Genomic DNA, 15,532 nt, shown 5'->3' on the forward strand with positions numbered 1-15,532 from the left:
TTTTGAGGAAAACCGTAACAGCCTTAATAAATACTCACTTCGCCCGTCGCGCTGTTGAGCTGTATAATGTTCAAATACACTTGTAAACTTTTGTTCGACTGAATCAACGCGAATATAAGTGCCCCGGTACGTATCCGTAAATACCTTCACCTATGACTTGTAATTAAACGTGGACTTAATTGGTAGTACTTTCCTTTATTCCAGTACTAGTAGCATTTTTTCCGTTAGAGGACTTCGGCGTGACAGGACTTTTTTATGCTTTACATGACCGAATCCTGGTACCCAAATTATGTGACAATCCGTTCAATAACTGGTATTTATCATAAAATTTATCAACTTTGTGAATGATACCAATGTTGACGGAACTTTACAACCATCCCTACAATGCTGAAATTAAATTTTATTACTCTTTGTCGAACTACGCGTTCTGCTCATAGTTCGTAAAACATAAGTTGTTTATTGTATCGTAACCTAAAGAACCAGAGATTCCATAAAAATTCTTGCATGCTGTATAACCTGTCGTAAAGTACACTGATAAAGCAACCTTTCGACCATACTCAGCGTCGTATGTAATATTACTGGGGCAAAGCAACATTAACTATAATATAATGTCTTGATTCCTCAAACTCCTACATTCCCTACAAACGTATTCTGACAGTACTATTACTACCCAGATTAAGACCATTTGCAGTACTTATGGAAAGATAACTTCACATTACTACGCAGGCTATAATCAGAAATAACTTTATGGAAACTGGCTTCGGCCATGGAATCCCAAGAACATAAAACCTTCATTGGCGGATATCATCACCGATAAAGCAGACGTGACGGAGAACCTATCCCTAGACATGTTGTAAACGTAAGGGTTTCCTCAGGCACTGGCTGATAAAATGCGTTAATGTATTCGCAGTTGCGAATATGGACAATTATCAGCAGTATAATGGAATGACAATAGAAATTTGTTCCTGACTGTGATTCGAACCCGGATTTCCCATTCAACCGCCTTAATATTAGACATTCCGTGCACGGCTTACGACCGGACCAAAACTTCCCTATGTCATCAGCCACGTGTCAGCAACCTGTCCTCGTACATCACTCCATCTTCAGGCCACAAGTGGCTTATCGGGACAAGCCGACCGCCGTGTCATCCTCAGCTGAGGATGCGGATAGGAGGGGCGTGTCGTCAGCACATTGCTCTCCCGGTCGTTATGATGGTTTTCTGTGACCGGAGCCGCTACTATTCGGTCGAGTAGCTCCTCAATTGGCATCACGAGGCTCAGTGCACCCCCAAAAAATGGCAACAGCACATGGCGGCCCGGATGGTCACTCACCCAAGTACCGGCCACACCCGACAGTGCTTAACTTTGGTGATCTGACGGGAACCGGTGTATCCACTGCAGCAAAGCCGTTGCCCTGTACACGTACTTCCAATATGTATATTCCCGTACAAGCCAGACATTGTACTTGAAAGTCGCTTGTCTAGTGTCTGCGGATAAATATGATATTGCAGTGCCTGTTTTTTTTTTCAGAAGTAACGTGCAATGTTCCTTCGGACATGCACTCCAGCGACTAAAGCCGTTATGAAATACATTAAATATAATTGCAGTTGCGAATGCATGCATATCCGAAAGGATTTCGCATCGTATTTCTGAATAACAGAGGCATTGCAATATCGCATTTATCCACCGACACCCGGCAAGCGACTTTCAAGTAAAATATCTTGCCTTAGGGGAATATACATACTAGATGTACGAGTACAGGTTGTCGACACATGGTTGATGACAGGTGGAAGATGGGTCTGGTTGTTAGTGGTGCACGCATAGCCAAATGGTAAGGTGACCGCTAGAGATAAGCGCGAAATAAGGGTTCGAATCACCGTCCAGCGAAAATTTTCACTGTCGTCATTCCATTATATCTACATCTACATCAACATGGACACTCTGCAAATCACATTTAAGTGCCTGGCAGAAGGTTCATCGAACCACCTTCACAGTTCTCTATTATTCCAATCTCGTATAGCGCGCGGAAAGAATAAACACCTATATCCTTCCGTACGAGCTCTGATTTCCCTTATTTTATCGTGGTGATCTTTCCTCCCTATGCAGGTCGGTGTCAACAAAATATTTTCGCATTCGGAGGACAAAGTTGGTGATTGGAATTTCGTGAGAAGATTCTGTCGCAACGAAAACGCCTTTCTTTTAATGATGTCCAGCCCAAATCCTCTATAATTTCTGTGATACTCTCTCCCCTATTTTGCGATAATACAAAACTTGCTGCCTTTCTTTGAACATCTTCGATTTACTCCGTCAGTCCTATCTGGTAATGATCCCACACCGCACAGCAGTATTCTAAAAGAGGCGTAGTGTAGGCAGTCTCCTCAGTAGGTCGGTTACATTTTCTAAGTGTCCTGCCAGTAAAACGCAGTCTTTGGTTGGCCTTCCCACAACATTATCTATGTGCTCCTTCCAATTTAATTTGTTCGTATTTGTAATACCTAGGATTTAATTGAATTTACGGCTTTTAGATTACACTGATTTATCGCGTAACCGAAGTTTAACGAGTACCTTTTAGCACTCAAATGGATGACCTCACACTTTTCGTTATTTAGGGTCAACTACCAGTTTTCGCACCATTCAGATATCATTTCTAAATCGTTTTGCAATTTGTTTTGATCTTCTGATGACTTTATTAGTCGATAAACGACTGCGTCTTCTGCAAACAACAGAAAACGGCTACTCAGATTGTCTCCCAAAACGTTTATATAGATAAGGAAGAGCAAAGGGCCTATAACGCTACTTTGGGGAACGCCAGAAATCACTTCTGCTTTACTCGATGACTTTCCGTCAATTACTACGAACTGTGACCCGTCTGACAGGAAATCACAAGCTGATCGCTGTCCATATTCCAAACTGCGAATAAAGTTAATGTATTTCATAACGGCTGTAGTCGCTGCAAAAAAATGGCTCTGAGCACTATGGGACTTAACTGCTGAGGTCATCAGTCCCCTAGAACTTAGAACTACTTAAACCTAACTAACCTAAGGACGTCACACACATCCATGCCCGAGGCAGGATTCGAACCTGCGACCGTAGCGGTCGCGCGTTCCAGACTGTAGCGCCTAGAACCGCTCGGCCACTCCGGCCGGCTAGTCGCTGCAGTGCCTGTTCCCTCGGACATGCATAAAATTATTTTGGTTATTACAATCCCAGGAAGTCCGTGTCTGTTTTATCGATCCTATCTGTATTTACAGAATGATATGATCTAGTACCAAACAGTGTTTTATTCAACTGTATCAACTGTATTAAATTCATTCAAATAAAACGAATTACTAGTATGTCCATTGCTTTTTATCTATAATGTTCCTCACAGTATGTGTCTTTAATTGTGATATTAATTGAGTTGTTTTCTCTGTGTTCCACACTTTTCTTCTTACGAAGAAGCCTTTCCCTAGTATCTTCCCCGATCAGTCAGCTTAAATTACGATGGAAGCGTGGCTTTATCAGACGAAATACTGTCTAATGTGAAGTAGAGTGGCTATTTATAGAACAACCTCTTTTACCGCTTAACTTAAGTGCACCAAAACAGTGTTTTCTACAGCGTCACGTTCTCGTTATCTGCTAATTGGAAATCGGATTCCACAGGGATAAAAGCTGTTGTTATTGCTGTCGTGATGGTTGTTATTACTACAAGCGACGAGTGCGGTCGCGAATCGTGCGGGGAAGAGTTTCGAGTAGTGGCGGAATTAGCGGCCGGCGAAAGTGGAGCAGTGGGTGAAAGCCCAGCCGGTGGCTGGGATTTGGCCACCATAAACACGCCGGGATGCGTCCGCAGCAGGTGTCTGCGCCCACGGCGCAGACGCACACGCAGCGGCGACCGCAAAACCCCAGGAATGCCACGAGGGTTAGCTAGCCGGCGCCCCACCCGCCTCTTGTTTCCGTCGAGCGGTCTCGGAGGATACGTCAAGACACAGCCGCCGCGCCATATAAAACACAGCTCTCAGCGCTCGAAGTAGTTTCGAAGCTAGCAACGCCTAAACCTTTCTGTGCTCTTTCATCGACGTATTTTTCTACTTCGCCCCTCCTATCCCCACACACACGCACACACACACACACACACACACACACACACACACATGTGAACTCTGCAGGTGGCCGCAATGCGTGTGGCGAAGAGCAACCAAGTATGCCAATGTCATTTACCTCTTTCCCATTTGGTGCACATTTTGTGCGCGAGAGTGAAGAATGTCGTCCCCCTTTGCAAGAGTCCGAATTTCCCTGATTCTAGCGTCATGACTGGGCATTAAAACTGCTACACCAAGAAGCAATGCAGATGATAAACGGGTATTCATTGGACAAATGTATTATACTAGAACTGACATGTGATTACATTTTCACGCAATTTGGGTGCAGAGATCCTGAGAAATCAATACCCAGAACAACCACCTCTGGCCGTAATAACGGCCTTGATACGCCTGGGCATTGAGTGAAACAGAGCTTGGAAGGCGTGTACAGGTACAGCTGCCCATGCAGCTTCAACACAATACCACAGTTCGTCAAGGGTTGTGACTGGCGTATTATGACGAGCCAGTTGCTCGGCCACCACTGACCAGACGTTTTCAATTGGTGAGACATCTGGAGAATGTGCTGGCCAGGACAGCAGTCGAACATTTTCTGTATCCAGAAAGGCCCGTACAGGACCTGCAACATGCAGTCGTGCATTATCCTGCTGAAATGTAGGATTTCGCAGGGATCGAGTGAAGGGTAGAGCCACGGGTCGTAACACATCTGAAGTGTAACGTCCACTGTTCAAAGTGCGTCAATGGGAACAAGAGGTGACCGAGACTTGTAACCAATGGCACCCCATACCATCACGCCGGGTGATACGCCAGTATGGCGATGACGAATACACGCTTCCAATGTGGGTTCACAGCAATGTCGCCAAACACGGATGCGACCATCATGATGCTGTAAACAGAACCTGGATTCATCCGAAATAAATGACGTTTTGCCATTCGTGCACCCAGGTTCGCCGTTGAGTACACCATCGCAGGAGCTCCTGTCCGTGATGCAGCGTCAAGGGTAAGGGCAGCCATGGTCTCCGAGTTGATAGTCCATGCTGCTGCAAACGTCGTCAGTATGTTCGTGCAGATGGTTGTTGTCTTGCAAACCCCCCCCCCCCATCTGTTGACTCAGGGATCGAGACGTGGCTGCACGATCCGTTACAGCCATGCGGATAAGATGCCTGTCATCTCGACTGCTAGTGATACGAGGCCCCTGGGACCCAGCACGGTATTACCCTCCTGAACCCACCGATTCCATATTCTACAATCCGACCTTTATCAAAGTTGGAATCGTGATGGTACGCATTTCTCCTTCTTACACGAGGCATCACAACAACGTTTCACCAGGCAACGCCAGTCAACTGCTGTTTGCGTATGAGAAAATGGTTGGAAACTTTCCTCATGTCAGCACGTTGTAGGTGTCGCCACCGGTGCCAACCGTGTGTGAATGCTCTGAAAAGCTAATCATTTGCATATCGCAGCATCTTCTTCCTGTCGGTTATATTTCGCGTCCGTAGCACGTCATCTTCGTGGTGTAGAAATTTTAATTTCCAGTAGTGTAGTTTGTTTCTTGACTGTGTAGGATGTGGGCTCTCAGAATATTCTAAGTATTTTAGAGATGCATAACGTCCTCTTTCACCGTCTCTCTGCAGTCTTTTGAGCACATCTGCGACTCCTACGCTAAGTAAACTAGAAACGAATCGTGCCGCTCTTATTTGAATCCATTAATCCTTTTTCGTTAAAGTAACTTGCTATGAGTCTCTATACCCAAGAAATGGTCGCTACTGGTTTCTGAAAGACCTCTAACAGACGTTGCACGTCTTTACTATTCTTCTAATACACTATGGTATCAGGCTTCATCACGACTTCGAGATACTTTAATGTTGTGACTGATCACAGTGAATAGCGGCAATCACTAAGTCGACCGATATGGGATATTACTGCCTTTTTACGCGTTTTACGTTATATTCGCTTATGTTTACAGTAGTTTGAAAATGTTATTTACCGATAATCAGCTGTAAGACTCTCCGCATTTGGAAACAAGTTTCTGAAGATTTCACCTCAGTGTACACAGTTAAATAGTTAGGCCATTTACTCACCGACTGTTATGTATATAATACTGCCTCGACTGGGTGCAACCTCTTGCCTTTCTGCACTCTTCCTCCCTTGTTCTTCTCAGTCTTTCCAATATTTGTCTTTCAGAAGGGTTCCAAATCTACCTTTTTAGAGGCCACCTTTCCTCCTCCAGCATGCTAAGTTATCCAACCGTGATACTTCGCAGCTTCGTCTCATTGTATGCCTCTCAACTCATTGCAAACTCCTCTCTCGTTTTCTCGTTACTGTGTCATGAGTTGCAGGAACAATTCCCTAACAATCGCGTAATGTACGTGTATCTTAAAGTAACTGCTTAATGACTGGCTCGATCATACACCATTTAGTAGTTGTATGGTCTACCTCTCGTGACGCTTATCAAATGCGCATCAAAGATATTTGAGTTTTAAAAGTACTTTGATCGTGATTAATTACTTAACAGCGTGTTGGGGCCACATTAGGTACGCAATACAGTGGCGATCCTGCATGGTAGCTCGTTGCTGGGTTTCTGGAAGTATGGAGCACCTTATGTTTGCGCACACGCCCCGTAGTTCCCTTAAATCACGGGCCGGTGGTTTGTAAGCCCAGAGCTGGCGCTGTATAACGTCCCAGGTATGTTCCTTTGGGTTCAGATCAGGCGAATTTGGCGGCAAAGATGAGAGCAAGTCGAGAATTCTGGTAAGACACTTCTCTCAGCTCATGTTAAACATCCTGAAACAATGAGGTGCGTAGTATAGTGCCGGTAGACACTTAGTGCGTAAGAGTACTCACCAAAGTGCAAGCGCATCTACCCGAGACGGACTGACGAAATACCTTGAGTATCTTACAAGAAAACATCAACAACTTGAACTCGTATGTTATGGATGGCAAAGCGCACTGGCAAGTTGCCAACCCCAGCCATTGATCCCGCTGCAGAATATAGGCAATATTCTGATAGAAGGCGATTATGACCTTATGAATGAACAACCTTTAAACTTCGCGCTCTTCCGCTGTTTGCGTCTGATAAATTCAGAAACGTGAACTATGGTGACGTCATTGCCACATTCGTCTACACTCCACCCAAGTGCCGTTATTCTTTTCTTGTGTTACATCGGTAGATATCCATCGCAGAACAAAGAATGTGTATAGGACAGAACGTCTACTGAAAACCACTTTAGTGGCATGACGCGCCGAGTTCTTTACAGGTCGCGATTCGACACAAGAGGCCTGTCGCACGCCCACATCTCGCAGCTGTCGTAACCAGGAGTTATGCCGCCGGGAATGGGAGACATGCGAGCATCCGCGCTATAGCCCTGATCTCTCCCCATACGATTATCACGGTTTTGATCCCTTAAAAAAGGCCTTGGAGGGTCGACGATTCCTTCCGGACCATGATGTGCAGAGGGCAGCTACTGACTTCATGTAACAGGACAGAGATATCTCCAGTCTCATGCTTCGGTGCAATAATTGCCTCAATGTTGGCGTCGATTTAGCTTGATTGGAATACCGACTCTGGATTGAACGGCCTTCGAACGAAAACTGTTTGATCGCCGCATATGTTGTAAGGAGATAGAATTCCCTGAAAAATTTTGGTGAAGGAGTATTTAACATTTATTTATATAGATGATATGCTCTCTAGTATTACCGGTAACTCTAAGATATTTCTGTTTGCTGATGACACTAGCTTGGTAGTAAAGGATGTTGTGTGCAACATTGGCTCGGTTTCAAATAGTGTAGTAGATGACCTCAGTTCATGGCTTGTAGAAAATAAACTAACGTTAAATCTCAGTAAGACTCAGTTTTTGTAGTTTCTAACACACAATGCAACAAAACCTGACGTTTTAATTTCACAGAACGGGCACCTGATTAGTGAAACTGAACAGTTCAAATTTCTAGGTGTTCAGATAGATAGTAAGCTGTCGTGGAAAGCCCACGTTCAGGATCTTGTTCGAAGACTTAGTACTGCCATTTTTACTATTCGAACGGTATCAGAAGTGAGTGATACTTCGGCAGGAAAATTAGTCTACTTTGCTTATTTTCATTCGCTTATGTCATATGGTATTATATTTTGGGGTAACTCTTCCCATTCTACAAGGATATTTTTGGCTCAGAAACGGGCGGTTCTGGCAATAAGTGGTGTGAGTTCACGAACCTCTTGTCGACAGCTGTTCACGAATCTGGGTATTTTGACATTGGCCTCTCAATATGTATAGTCCTTACTGTCGTTCCTTATTACCGATATTAGTTTATTCCCAAGAACAAGCAGCTTTCACTCGGTTAATCAAAATGTTCAACTGTGTGTGAAAGTTTATGGGACTTAACTGCTAAGGTCATATGTCCCTAAGCTTACACACTACTTAACCTAAATTATCCTAAGGACAAACACACACACTCACGCCTGAGGGAGGACTCGAACCTCCGCCGGGACCAGCCGCACAGTCCATGACTGCAGCGCCTTAGACAGCTCGGCTAATCCCGCACTGCTCACTTGGTTAATACTCGGCAGAAATCAAACCTACATTTGGATCGGACTTCCTTAACTGTTGTGCAAAAAGTGTGCAGTATACTGCTACATCCATTTTCAATAAGCTGCCACTCGAATTCAAAAATCTTAGCAGTAACCCACGCCCTTTCAAATCGAAACTGAAGAGTTTCCTCATGGGTCACTCCTTTTATTCTGTCGAGGAGTTCCTTGAAAAATTAAGCTGATTCTTATTGTATTGCTGATAGCGTTTACTTAAACTTATGGAGTGACTTTTTTCAGGTTCATGAACATTTATTTTTATCTGTTATTACTTTTAAGTTGTAATTTCATGTACTAACACGTTCCATGACCTTGGAGATTTGCTCCTCAATTTGATCCTACGGAACTCATCTCAGTTTTGTGAAGACCTTGGAACGTCCCCTTAGAAAAATTTATGAATTACTGTGCTGGAAAACCGTTTACGTTATTTGCTTTTAAAACAGCTGAGCAAAACTGAACGTACTCAGAAATTTGTCTCTTTACTTATTCTGGTCATCACTAAAATGACACACAATATTTTTAGCGCAACGCAATCTGACTTTCAAAAATCCCTACCAAAAAATGACCCTTACTAACAGTAACCTATACCTTTCATGAATCACTTACCTCACAAAAATCTTCGTTAATCGAACTACTGAAATACAGCGAGCGCCACTACTGCCAGCTAAATAAAAGATTCTAACTACTGAAGGGACTAACTACTGATAGGCATAGTTAGAAAATGAAAGATTTTGATAAATATATATATATATATATATATATATATATATATATATATATATATCAGTTCATGACATCCAGTCTTACAAATTTACTGTCTCTGATGGACACACAGGGTGTCTACGTGGACAAGAAAAAAAATTCCCGGATTTTTCCCGGATTTCCCGGTGAAAAACAAAATTTCTCCCGGATGAAATTACGTATAAAGCGGGTGAAAATACATCCGTGTTAAGTAACAATATACTTTCCCTCGGAGCTGTAAAACCTATCAGTCCTTTGAATCGTAAAGGTCTTATACCGGCGGAGGACGTCCCAGCAGTTTAGGAAACGAAATCCAGGAAAAACAATGCGTTTGGAAAGTTGTTTGATGCGAGACAATATACACAGAGTTTATTTTCGTATTGCGAAAGTATATACACAAATTCCACAATTACAGCACGGTAGCTTCCGAAACTCTAAAATAGAGATTGCGTTGAGCGATGCACTTTTGTCAGCCAGTCATATCTCATGTCACGTGATCTCGCTAGCGAATGACGGGAGTTATTCAGAGCACGAGGCCTACGAGAAAGACAGGCCGCGGCACGTACGTTACGAAGGTAGGCCGAGCTCGCTCAACTCAGCAAAGTGCGTTTCTACACCGGTTAATTCGTAAGTAGATGTGTATGTACGAACGAGAATTGCATCGTCTATTGGCATCCACTGTTATTAGTAATACAATGATAGGAAGTCCATAGGTCTACTAACAGGCTCTAATTTGGCAATTAAAATCGTGCCATAATAATTATCAGTTGCTTAGAAAAGTCGAAGTGTTCTGGCATGAAGGGACTTGTGACATTGCTCAGTAACACATTAAGCACATTTTTTTGAAGGTCACTACACTTTTTGCCATCGATTGCATAATTTTTTATCTATGATAGAACAACATTAAATATGAAAACTAACTTCAAGCTCGGTCTTTTTATAGCGTGTGTTACTCGTTAAGTCATATCAAATACAAATGTGCCGGTAAAATTTTAAATAGTGGCATAAATGACTTATCTTCTGGGCCCGACATTTTTCAAATGGCTGATCCTCAAAGTGTTACGTTTTGAATGAGATTTATAACGCCCTGTGATTTAAGAAATTCAATGCACATTCTCACACGTAACATAAATCATGTTGCGTGGAAATTTACTTTGAAAGTAACGCATCTCAAGCCACTATTCGTAATATTTTCTGGTGATCTGTTAGAAATGTAAACAATTGTGACGTCACGCACATCGAATGCACGTTAGTTGTTACGGATGTACTACATAATCTTCGACCTAAAGCCTTTGACACTTTTCGGTGTCGGCAAACTGGTCTGTGCATTGTGTAAATTACCCATTTTCTATGCAACTAAACTTTTATTTTGGTGTATATATGGTTCTCGGGCGAGACGTCGGATGTCATATTGAAAACTCCATAATATTTCGTCAGCGCAACTGGCCGACCTCTTCAGGTGCGATGAACACACTGCTGAGGCAGGACCAGGGCCCCCTATTTATGCCAGTTTTAGGCAGGAAGTGCGCATGCGTGGAGGCGCCAAATTCGATGGCCAATAGCGACGATATCAACTGATAGCTGGAAGGACAGTAACGCCACCTACAGGATGAAGAACCAAAGACTTCGGCGCACGCGCGGAGGCTGCCGCCGCTGCTCTGCGCTACCATCGGCCGCCCCATCGACCTCTGTCGGAAGCCGCAAGCAAAACTGCGCGTCCACGTAGGCACCTTGATTATCCTCCCGTTGTCAACATGATATTTATGTTGCTGGCGAATCGTCGTCCGTCTTATGACCAATAGTATTCCTCTCTGCTCTAAGCGACTTCAGTATGGCCAGTGCTGGATCCCAAGCTGTGCTAAGCTGAAAGCCCGTGTCTCTGTTTACAATATTCGTCGAGCTACGTATTTCCACTGCTTCCTTAATAACACTGTCCCAGTACGAACTCGTCGATGCGAGAATTTTTGTATGTTGATAATTCATAGAATGGCCTGTACTGAGACAATGCTCGGCCACTGCAGACTTTTCTGGTTGCTTCAGACGAATGTAGCGTCGGTGTTCAGTGCATCTCTCTTCCATAGTGCGACAAGTTTGTCCGATGTACGACATGCCGCAGCTACAAGGAATCTCGTAAACACCGGGTCTTCTTAGGCCAAGGCTGTCCTTAGATGAGCCCAAGAGAGCTCTGAGTTTTGCCGGCGGACGAAAAACATATTTAACTTTATGCCTCTTCAATAATCTTCCTATTTTTGAAGAGACACCGCCGATGTATGGCAAGATGACCATTCCCCTATGTTCTTCGCCTTCTTCCACTTCCTCACGTTGGGTAACTCGCTTTGGTTGTAGGGCACGCCGAATCTCCCGTTCGGAGTATCCATTTTGTTGGAAAACGGTACGCAGATGGAGTAGCTCATTGGATAAGCTGTCTGAGTCTGATATGGCTCGTGCTCTGTGGACCAACGTCCTCAGTACGCCACTTCATTGCGAAGGATAGTGACAGCTGGTGGCCTGTAAGTCCGTGTGCGTTGGTATACGGTACACTGCGTGACCTAATGTGCCATCTTCTTTTCTCCGTACCAACACGTCCAGGAATGAAAGCTCGCCGTTTTTCTCCATCTCCATCGTGAACTTGATGTTGGGATCAAGCGAGTTAAGATGCTCAAGAAAAACATTCAGCGATGCAATGCCGTGAGGCCAGATAACAAAGGTGTCGTCCACATATCGCCAAAAACACGTAGGTTTCAAATCCGACGTCTAGAGTGCTCTCTCCTCGAAGTCTTCCATGAAAAGATTAGCCACAATGGGTGACAGGGGACTACCCATTGCGACGCCGTCAGTCTGTTCAAAGTATTGTCCTATAAATAAAAATTATGTCGAGGTGAGCACATGTTGGAATAAGTCTAAAAGTCACCCAACCAGCTTCTCGCTAATGAGCAACAACGATTCCTGCAATGGTACTCGCGTAAAAAGTGAGACTACGTCAAAACTCACGAGTATATCTGATGGTGCGAGTCGTAAGTTATGAGCCGACGAATAAAGACTTGTGGGTTACGGATATGATGCTCACACTTTCCTACTAAAGGGCTCAGGTGCGCTGCCAGATGTTTCGCGAGATTATACGGTGGTGCCCCGATATTACTCACAATACGCCGCAGTGGCACATTATCCTTATGAATTTTGGGCAATCCGTATAGCCTGGGAGGTACGGGCGCCTGTGTACGTAGTCTCTTAGCAACCACATCGGAGGTCGTGCTGTTTTTGAGGAGCTCCAAAGTTTTTCGCTGAATTCTTGCTGTGGGGTCCTTATTTAGTGTGCAATATGCAGAGTCGTCCAGAAGCTGGTGCATCTTGCTCAGATACATTGACGTGAAGAGGATAACAGTCGCATTTTAGTTTGGTGTTATTCTCTGATTTATGTTTCATTGCTGCATTATTATTCAGCAGTAGTGGACTAAAGTTTTTTGTCAGCGAATCAGATCTTACACGTCAAACCTACAAAACTTTAACTGAAATCTAAAGCAATGAAAAATCCCGGAATTCTAAAAAATTCCCGGGTTTTTCCGGCATTTGTACTGGATGAAAAAATTCCCAGGTTTTTCCCGGATCTCCCGGATGTCCCGGGCCGTATACACCCTGGACACACGTCCATATCATCCGCTCTCAAAACTCCGCCATCTCTCTCCCCACATCCACCACTGCTGGCGGCTCACCTCCAACTGCACAACGCCACGTGCTGTTCACATCCAACTGCGCAACACTACAAAGCGAATATTGCAACAATGCCAACCAGCCACAGACTGCACACAGCACAGCCAGTGATTTTCATACAGAGCGCTACGTGGCGTTACCAACATAAAAACCTAAACAGCCTACTTACAACCTGTGTAACGCGTAAGAACTAGCGAGCTCTCAATTGCCCCCCAGTGTTTTCACGTGCACGAGTCGGATCACGCAGGTGGCTGTGAGGAGACTAGGGGAGCAGGGATCGCCAGCTAATTGCTGTGAGAACGCACGATTATCGCCACGACTGAGGAAGTGCCACTGTCGGAATCATTACGTGCGTGCGAGAGCGCGCAGCAAGAAACGAACCCTGGCAACAAGTGGAGGACATGCGCAGGGCGTGCTGCCGGCCTAATAAATCAGCGGCTGGATACAAAGGGGGCGGGACGCAGGCCATTAGAGCAGCGCGCCGGCGCCGGCCGGCTCGCACCGCACGCATCTCCAGCGCGTCCGCCGCTGCCCGACCGCGGCTCCAGCAGGAAGCGCCGCCTGACAGCTTGAAATGTGGTCTCGGCTCGCGCTGGTCGGCGGCGCCGCGAAGACCAGGACTTCAGCACTGCGCGTTCCCAGCGGCCCAGCAGTACTCCGGGAAACGACAATGGAACACCACTGCGAACTGAAACCCTTTATTACACACTTTTAAAATATTTTACTTGTCTCCTCGGCAATATCTTTAAAAGACTTATTCTAAAATATTGAAACAGCACGTTAAGACCTGGAGGAAAACAACCTGGCATGTGTTACTCTGCAGAAGTGTATTATGGACAGATATACACTGAAGAACCAAAGAAACTGTTTTTTTTTCTTTATTGACATTTTACACCTTACACAAAATGGGCTCGCAGTGGCAACTTTACGCCGCTCTTCAGCCACAGGCAGTACAAAGAGAGAAAAACACTGAAGACACAGAAGTAACATAACATAACGGTGGACAATAAACAGTAGACACAGTAATGAAAAAACACGAAGCCGTCCACACGCGAAGAAAACGAAGAAACTGTCGGCACTGGACATGACACGCTTGAATGTTGGAGCGTGGGCGGCGAAAAGGATTGGATTGGATTGTTTGGGGAAAGAGACCAGACAGCGAGGTCACCGCTCTCATCGGATTAGGGAAGGACGGGGAAGGAAGTCGGCCGTGCCGTTTCAAAGGAACCATCCCGGCATTTGCCTGGAGAGATTTAGGGAAATCACGGAAAACCTAAATCAGGATGGCCGGACGCGGGATTGAACCTTCGTCCTCCCAAATGCGAGTCCAGTATGCTAACCACTGCGCCACGGTGGCAAAAAACACTGAAGCACAAACACGATGGCACACACACAAAACCGATGGCGATGATCTCCGGCGCGCCAATGTTCACGTGACTTGTGCGAGTCCAGGGACCTGACAAAAGGAGAAAAAAGTAGGGTACGAGGGAGAGGGGAGAGTGGAGATGCCAGTGGTAGAGGAGATGGGGGGAGGAAAGAAGGGATGGGGGTAGGGGAAGCCCGGGGGAAGGAGGGAGAGAGGGTGCCCTAAGGAAAAAGCACAGGAAGTGGAAGAGGAGGAGGAGCATCAAAGTTGATAGGAGGGTAGATGAAGGGGATGAGGGCATCATCAGGGAGGGGAAGCTAGTTGAAGCCACCTTGGGAGAGGGTAAGGAGAGTGGAGAGATGGAGAGATGGAGAGCAGGTGGGGCGTGGGAATACAGTCGCGGCAGCAGACGGGGGTGGGAGAGGATGAGAGAGACAAGCAGGTGAGGGGGATCAAGTTTACGAGAGGTGTCGAGGATCCGTATCCGTTCGAGGAAAAGGAGGAGGTGTGGGGAACGCAATAAGGTCGTACAGGATCCGCGTGAGGGAGGGGAAACGGATGCGATAGGCGAGGCAGAGTCAAAAAGCTGTTACACCTGCCTAATATAATGCAGTAGTGCTGTAATGAAGTAATGAAGTAGTGCTGGAGGGAACTGGCACCACGAATCCTGCAGGGCTGTCTACAAGGTGATCCATTGATCGTGACCGTTCCAAATATCTCACGAAATAAGCATCAAACGAAAAAACTACAAAGAACGAAACTTGTCTAGCTTGTAGGGGGAAACCAGATGGCACTATGGTTGGCCCGTTAGATGGTGCTGCCATAGGCCAAACGGATATCAACTGCTTTTTTTAAAATAGGAACCCTGATTTTTTATTATATATTCGTGTAGCACGTAAATAAATGTGAATGTTTTAGTTGGACCACTTTTTTCGCTTTGTGATAGATGGCGCTGTAATAGTCACAAACATATGGCTCACAATTGTAGATGAACAGTTGGTAACAGGTAGGTTTCTTAAATTAAAATACGGGATGTAAGTACGTCTGAACATTTTATTTCGGT

At 45.1% G+C, this 15,532-nt stretch overlaps 1 protein-coding gene and 1 pseudogene across 2 annotated transcripts in view; one reads left to right on the plus strand and one right to left on the minus strand.

Annotated features, from left to right (window-relative positions):
- Positions 1-15,532, plus strand: part of LOC124798103 (ras-related and estrogen-regulated growth inhibitor-like) — a 589,819-nt gene that overhangs the window by 181,105 nt on the left and 393,182 nt on the right. The window lies entirely within an intron of this gene.
- LOC124723083 lies at positions 1,296-1,413 on the minus strand (annotated as a pseudogene).

This window comes from Schistocerca piceifrons, chromosome 1 (genome assembly GCF_021461385.2).
Source record: "Schistocerca piceifrons isolate TAMUIC-IGC-003096 chromosome 1, iqSchPice1.1, whole genome shotgun sequence".
NCBI lineage: Eukaryota > Metazoa > Arthropoda > Insecta > Orthoptera > Acrididae > Schistocerca > Schistocerca piceifrons.